Below are 7,754 nucleotides of genomic sequence, written 5' to 3'. Positions count from 1 at the left end.
CACACACGCACACAAACACCCTCCTCCGCAGCTATCCTCGGCACACGTTCTTCCCACCCCCCTCTGTACTGATGGATTGCCTGGGCAATGACAGATCTGCATTCTCCCCACTCACGACAGTGACACAACCAAGTGGTGGGCATATGACCTGAGCTGAAGGACCCATTCACTCCCTGGGATGAATACAAGGACCCTCAGGATAGGAGCTCTCTCTTTCCTCTAGGGTGCCACACCGGGGCTGCCATGGCCCTGTCCTCTCTCAGATGTTTGCAGGGGGAGAGGAAGGTCGACATACACAGAGAAACAGAGACAAGCAGCGAGGGAGCCAGCACCCTGGTTGCAGAATCCCCAGTTCTGAGGCCTGTGGCTAATACTTGGATTCAGAATCCTTCCCAGCCTCGTAAGACAATACGTCCTGTCATCACAACCAGAAATGTCCTGGCAGGCCCTCCTTCTTTCCAAGGGAATTTTTCTCAGTTACCTGCCATCCGCCTTTTGGGCCCCACCTGAAGAAATTGCTTCCTCTCTCTGTGCCTCAATTTGCATGCCTCTGAAATGGAGAGAATGCATCCATTCCCAACCGATCTGCACTCTAGGATCTATTAGAGGGACAAGAGGAGACGGCAAAGGTTTAAAGGCCCCGAAACTCAGGAATATGCTGCAGAATTCAGCGAATGACAGACGTGGTTCATGCTGAAGAGGTGTGGAGCCACAGAAAGGAGCCAGTCCACAAAGGAAACGACCCTGGCCTGAGCAGGGGAGACAAAGCTGCGTGGCCCTGGCATACGGGCTCCTCCTGGTACTCCCAGCCAAGGTTGGGCGCTGCCAACGAAGTACGCATTCACTTGCCACACAGGATGAGAGAGCAGCTACGGCCCCAGATTTCCCCCCTTTCTCAAGGATTTTCCACTAATATTAGGCCTGTTCCTCACCATGACTTAAAGGCTTTACCCCGAATACCAAATGGAACAAGCCCCACTGTGTGTCTGTATATGTGTGTGTGTGTGTGTGTGTCTGGGGAGGAGAAGGAGAGAGGCTTTCAAACAAGTGGCTTAGAAATGTCAAATCAGATGTAGTGAGCGTGAGCAAGACCACCCTTGTTCACTCAAGGAGCATTCGGGGGTCCCTCCCAGCTGCAGACTCCGTACTCTCCTCATCAACACAACCTAGTGTTTGTATAAAGCTTTACAATCACAAAGCTCTCCCCTTACTTCCGTTCCCTGGACCCTCTCAACAGCCTGTGAGGTAGTGAGGGCAGATGTTAGGGCTACGTTGACATTTGAGGAATGTCCATTTACAACTGAGGAATCCGATGCCCAGAAACGTTAAGTAATTTGCCCAAGGTCACACAGCTTGTAATTGGTGAAACACCAGTTCCTCTGCGGGCCTTCCGTTGCTCTGTCCTGTATCCTGGAAGCTGGAGCCCCGCATTCCGAGTCACCAGCACATACTCTACCGAGAAAACCACTCCCTTCTGGCCCCTCAGAGCGGGCAGATTGGTGGCGTCAGCAGTGCTGTGTGATGGGGCTGTTCAGGGCCTCCTGACAAATATCTTCTGCCCCACAATAGCTCAAGCAGAGATTCATGGTTTAGGATAAGCACCATAGACTCCATTAACCCATTAAAACTAGGTCTATTAGTGACACATGGAGCTAATATTCTGAGCCAAGAACACCTTCCTATTCAGCGATGTGTCTGGTATTGGGACTGCATCCCCAGACAGACTGGGGTGGGATGAGCAGGTTGGTGTTTTTGTTTCCTTTTCTTTGGGGAGGCTCTGGGCTGCTGGACTCTCCCCTACTTCCACCTGTTGCTTACAGTGTGTGGCACAGACTGCTGGCTGCTCATCAACATCCATATTCACCTTTTTTCCTGGGTGCTCAGCCAGACTACATTTCCCAGATTCCCCTGCCAGGGATGTGGCCATGTGACTGAGTTTCAACCAATTAGATGAGAACAGAGGTGCTCTGGGCCACTTCCAAGCACAATGAAAAGGGGAAATCCTTGTGAATGGCTGGAGACTATGACCTCAGAGCAACTTTGGAAGCTTTGGCTTGATAAAAAGTGGCCGTCATATAGGTCCCTGAATGACATGCATAGGACTCTCCACAGTGAACCTGTGCAAATAACCAGGGTTTTGTCTTGTTCACTGTCATCTCCACAGCAGAGCAGTCTTGGCACATAGTACATATCATTTAACTTAAGACATCACTGAGTATAAGGCATACCATTGTTTTATGGACTACTAAGAAATAAAACATGCTGCCAATTAAACTATGCCACTACACTTTCACCCAGAATTTTTATTTTACACTTACAGAAAGAGCTCTTTTAGATTCAGTTAGTCATAGGTTTTCATCATAAATCACTCGTGCATAATAAAATGGGAAGGAGAAGTGAAATAAGTGGGCTAAGGTATTTACAGAACTTCCTCTCATTCCGAATCTGACTCCTCTCCCTTTGACTGAGAGTGACAATGACCATCTTTTTCACACGCTGCCATCCTTTGAGGCATCAAGAATGTTGATGATGTGGCATTTCTCAAAAGGATCCATAGAAGAGCCAAGTGTCATACATGCTGGGCTCTTAGCCAGCTTCACAATTTTGTGGATCCAGGCATAGCACAAGTGATGCCAAACCTGTCTGATCCACCACCTCCCCCACAACCATTTCGGTCTTACTTGTTAAGAGCATGCTCCATAAGTATTTTGGGATTTTTTTTTTTTTTTTTGCCAAGCTATTGACACTCATTCTATACATTTTGATACCGGGATTTTGGATGTCTGCAAAGGCGATGACAACCCCATCAAGATTGCCATATGGGGGGCTGGCCCCGTGGCCAAGTGGTTAAGTTCACCCCCTCCGCTTCAGTAGCCCAGGATTTCACTGGTTTGGATCCTGGGTGCAGACATGGCACTGCTCATCAAGCCATGCTGAGGCAGCGTCCCACATGAATATACACTATCCCACTAGAATATACAACTATGTACTGGGGGGCTTTGGGGAGAAGGAAAAAAAAAAGATTGGCAACAGATGTTAGCTCAGGGTCAATCTTTAAAAAAAGATTGCTGTGTGGCCAGCAGAAATCAAAACATGCCATCAATTTAAGACACATCCCAATTTCAGAGATTTTGAGTTGTAGGGGAGAAAATGTGTCACAGAGTTTTTAAAAATATGATTCTAGGTTCTCGATAAATATTTGTTGAATGAATGAGTAGATGAATTCCAGTTCCCAGTCTGCAATTGAAAAATGCTTTGACTTCCTTAGGAAAAGGCCTGTAGACTTTGGGGATCACACAACTCTGAAAAAGCAAAGGTGACTATCGATTAGGTAGCTCTTATTCGAAAATAACAGAAAACCCAATCAAAATGGCCTAAACAATAAGGAAAGATAAATTAGCTCACATAACAAGAAGTCCTAAAATAGGGAAGAGCTCATGCTGGTCAACTCAGTGAGGACCAAGGCTTCTTGCCACCTTTCTGTCAGTGACCCTAGGCACAGCGGCTCGGTCCTCAGGCCAGCTGCCCTCACGGCCACAAGATGGCTGCCTTAGTTCTAGGTGTCACATCCAGACACGAAATGTCCAGTGGAGGTAAAGGGCCTGTACCCTCTATGACTCTTTTTAAAAGTGAGAAACCCTGTCCCAGAAGTGCCCCGCAGACTTCTCACCTCACTGGCCAGCCTGGGTTGCATGCTCACCCCTCAAGCAATCTCCTGCAGAGCAATGTGATCACCAGAACTGGAGGAGGGTGTTGAGAGCGCCTAGTTCCACACTCTCCTTTTACAAAAGCTGCCCGTCTCTCAGGATTAACCCCTGGCTCTGCAGGACCACCCAGATTCCCAGCCCAGGGCTTCCCATTGGCTGCCTCCTCTCTGAGAGGACACTTCTGTTCCAGGGACACTGGACTGGCAGAGCATGGGGAAGGGCAAGGCAATATGAAGGTCAAGTGACTGCCAGCCTAGAAGTGGTTGGAGGCAGCGAGAAAAGGCCTGGTTGCTTTGCAAATTCCTTAGGATGAGAAGCTCTAACCCTCAGGCCCTGCTACTTTAAACTAGCCAGCCTTTCAGAAAGGAAGAATTCTTGAATTCTTGGGAGACTGCCAGTTACCAAGCAGCTGAGTCAATCTCTTGGGAACCCATAATAGAAAAGATCTGAGTGGAGATTCTTGGGGCCTAGAACATGGAGGAGCTCAACATATTTGTGGAAGGGAGGAAGGAAGGGAGGGAGGGATGAAGGAAGAAAACTCAATAAAAATAATTTACATGTTTACTATGATTATTTACATATTTACATATACATATTTACATATTTGCTAGAAAGAAGACTGGCCTTGAACTCAAATTCCTGAACCTCCACTTAGAAGCTGTGTGACCTTGGGCAAGTCCCTTAACCTCTGTGGGTTTCACTTTTCTGTAAAACAGGAAGAGGGATGTTGTGAAGACAAAAAAGAGAAATCAACGTGCAAGCTCACGGTAGATAACAGAATCTTAATATACGATGGTTGAAGTGGAGATTTTTGTTTCATATCTTAAAGGAGAAAACAACTGGGAGATTCAACACCAAAAATGCAGAATCTCGGCAGTGCCACAAAGCCCTCCCTTTTGTCTGGAGCCTCCGCTGACTTTCTCAGAGGGATTAGCTGGCCCCACTCAGAGTGTGCTGCCATCTGCTGGGAAGAAGGAGGAAGTGACACCAAAGCATTCCTTAACCATCAAGAGGAGCGGCCTGAACTTCCCCTCAGCCGTGGCTCTCTCATCCTTTACTACCACAGGCCGGGCCCTCCCCACTGGCCAACAGAAAAATTAGATTTCAACCAGTCTTTCCTTTTCTTTTTCTTTTTTCGTATGTTGAGGAAGATTTGCCCTGAGCTAACATCTGTGCCAATCTTCCTCTATTTTAAATGTGGGTTTCCAACACAGCATGGCTGACAAGAGACGTAGGTTTACACCTGGGATCCGAATCCATGAACCCAGGCCACCGAAGCAGAGCACACCAAACTTAACCACTACACCACAGGGCCAGCCCCCAATCAGTTTTTCTTTTTAAAAGTAAGTGATAGGATATTACTATATTCAGTCTTAAAAAGGAAGGAAATTCTGACATAGGCTACAACATGGATGAGACTTGGGGACATTCTGCTCAGTAAAATAAGCCAGTCACTAAAAAGACAAATGTTGCATGATACCACATTTATGAGTTATCTAAAATAGTCAAATTCACAGAGACGGAAGGTAGAACGGGGGTTGCCAGGGGCTGGGAGGAGCAGTTTAACGGGTGTAGAGCTTCAGTTTTGCAGGATGGGGAGTTCTGGAGACTGGCTGCACAGCAATGCGAACATACTCAACACTGCTGAACTCTGCACTCAAAAATGGTGACTTTTATATTGTGCACACTTTACCACAATGAAAAAACAACAGTAAGTGATAGGGTAATAAGCACACGATAGGTGCTTGACTTCATGCAATAGAATCACAATAAATATGTGTTGAATGAAGATGGAAAGAAGTGGTGCTGACCGATGGTCTCAGACGCCAGGGTGGACATGAGAATGGACGTCTCTGCTTCCCCAGGAAAGCCTTCCAAGCGGCCATAATTAGTCGCAGTTATCTTTTCCTTACAGTGATAAACTCAGTTATTTCTCCTGTTCTCATCTCAAAACTAAAATTTTCCCTTTTCATCCCATGTGACAACGGCATGGCACCGAGTTCAACCTGAGCCCGAATGTTCTCCCTGGGAACTGTGTCTTCTCCATCAGCACTGGCAGCCGCAGCCACGTTTCTGTTGATTCCAGGGCCACGAGTTCCACACAGAACTTCAGAACTGCACAGGCTTTGAGCAGCCTCCTGAGAGGCTCATAAGAGATGTATCTCCTACCTAGTAAAAAATATATAAAACATTTTAAATAGTGACTTTCCAAAAGCCACAGAGCTGGTCAGCAGCAAAGCTGAGGCCTGTGCTTTCCCCTTAGGGCCCCCTCTCTGACCCCAGGCAGCAGCAGGAGGGTGTGGGGCCACCTCCTCCCCTGGGCTTCTTGTCGACAGGTCCCTGCTCTGCTGGAGGAAAGGCTCTCCTTGTGGTCAGCGACCCTCAAGGCCCGGCAGCCATAGTTTCTGCCAGGACAGAAGGGCAGGTTGAGTCTGTTCACTGCAGGACTCCCTGGCCCGAGGCAGGTGTAAGAGCCTGCAGGGGAAGCACAGCAGGGCGCAAAGAGAGCACGAGTCCCAAAGGCACCATCACCGGCAGCCGGCTCTGCCACTGCCCAGAAACTCCCATAACCCCCAAGGCGCAGCCTTCTGCTCACCCCAACTTCCTCACCTCATCATTGAGTCTCACCCAGAGGCAAACCAGAGGGACACAGAGAGCCAAACCGTATTTAAACATTGGATGACAGCTGCAGGTAGAATTCACCACAAGGGGGTTTAGTTTAGTGAGACCCCCAACCCCCAGGATTCCTGGGCTTGGAGTGCTTCCGACACTTCCGCTGGAGGCCTTTACCCAACAGGGTGGAGAGGGAAGTTGTTTCTGGGTCAGAGGAGCTGGTAGCCATGAGTGGAAGCCCAAGTCTAGGGAGGGGAAGGGGAGATGGGGTGTGCAAGGAGTCAGAACGGAACCTGGAACACTGCACCCATCCACACCCACTTAGAAGTTTGGACAACCAGTTTCTCCCAGTTGCTTTGGATGCTGGGAGCGGGTCTGTTTTTAAGCAGCAAAAACAACCCCTGGATCCACTCCCAAAGTCTTGCTAAGCACACGACTTCACCCTTGCTCACCAGGGGGTGAGATAAGAGAAGTCAGCAGCTTCCCCCTGAGTCAAAGCCACCGGGGTTCTGACTTTTGGGAGCCCTTGAGGAGCCCTTGCAGTGGCCTAGAGTCTCAGCAGCTTCACCCTGGCTGTCGCAGAAGCACAAGGTTCCCAAGGGGCTGCTGGCCTTTATCTGAGGGCTCCAGAGCGCTCCTTTGTCTGGTGGGTTTAATAACTACCTTCCAGTCATGCCGAATCTGACCCCCCTGGGCTGGCTCCCTGAGACTTGAGTGAGTTTCTGTTCCTCCATCATCATCATCATTCCTTGTGGACTCTGAATTTCACCCGGACACCTGCTGTCTAGCATGCGGAGCCAGGTGGGATAGGATGAGTGGGGGGCAAGAATTACATCCCCCAGAGACAAATACAGGCAGTGGCTCCTTCCCAGGGGCTGGGAGCTTGGGAGTGGGTCAGAACCCGAGTGTTTCACAGATCTCGTGCTTCATCCATTAGCATGTCATTGGGGAAAAGCATTTCAACCCGGATGACCACGGAACTATCATCCAAACTGGGACACTTACGACAGCAAAAGGGGGAGCCATTAATAATGTTGCTGAGAACCAGCACAAACCAGGACAGTCCTGGGCATGATATAGATCATCCATCCCATGAGGAAACAAACAAACCAAATAGGAGGGGAATCCAGTCATTACCACTTCTCGCCCTCCCTTCTATGATTATGAAACAAAAGCATAAACCTCTCCTCATCAGGGCAGGTCAAACTGTCAATTTCCGGTGGGGATGCTGACATTAAATGGCCATAAAACCAGGCATCCTTTGTCTCCCTGAGGCTATTCCAGTCGGCTCTGTCCCTTGGGTCAGCGCTCAAATCAGAAGAAAATCCAGCTGATAGTCCTTGTCACATGGGGACAGCGAGGACCTCAGGGCCAGAACAGATTTTTCAGTTAATTATTAAGAAGCCGCTCCCAGGAGGGGCAGCAGCGGGGAGC

Source organism: Equus przewalskii, chromosome 25 (genome assembly GCF_037783145.1).
Source record: "Equus przewalskii isolate Varuska chromosome 25, EquPr2, whole genome shotgun sequence".
In the NCBI taxonomy this organism is placed as follows: Eukaryota; Metazoa; Chordata; class Mammalia; order Perissodactyla; family Equidae; genus Equus; species Equus przewalskii.
This window is presented reverse-complemented; position numbering follows the sequence as displayed.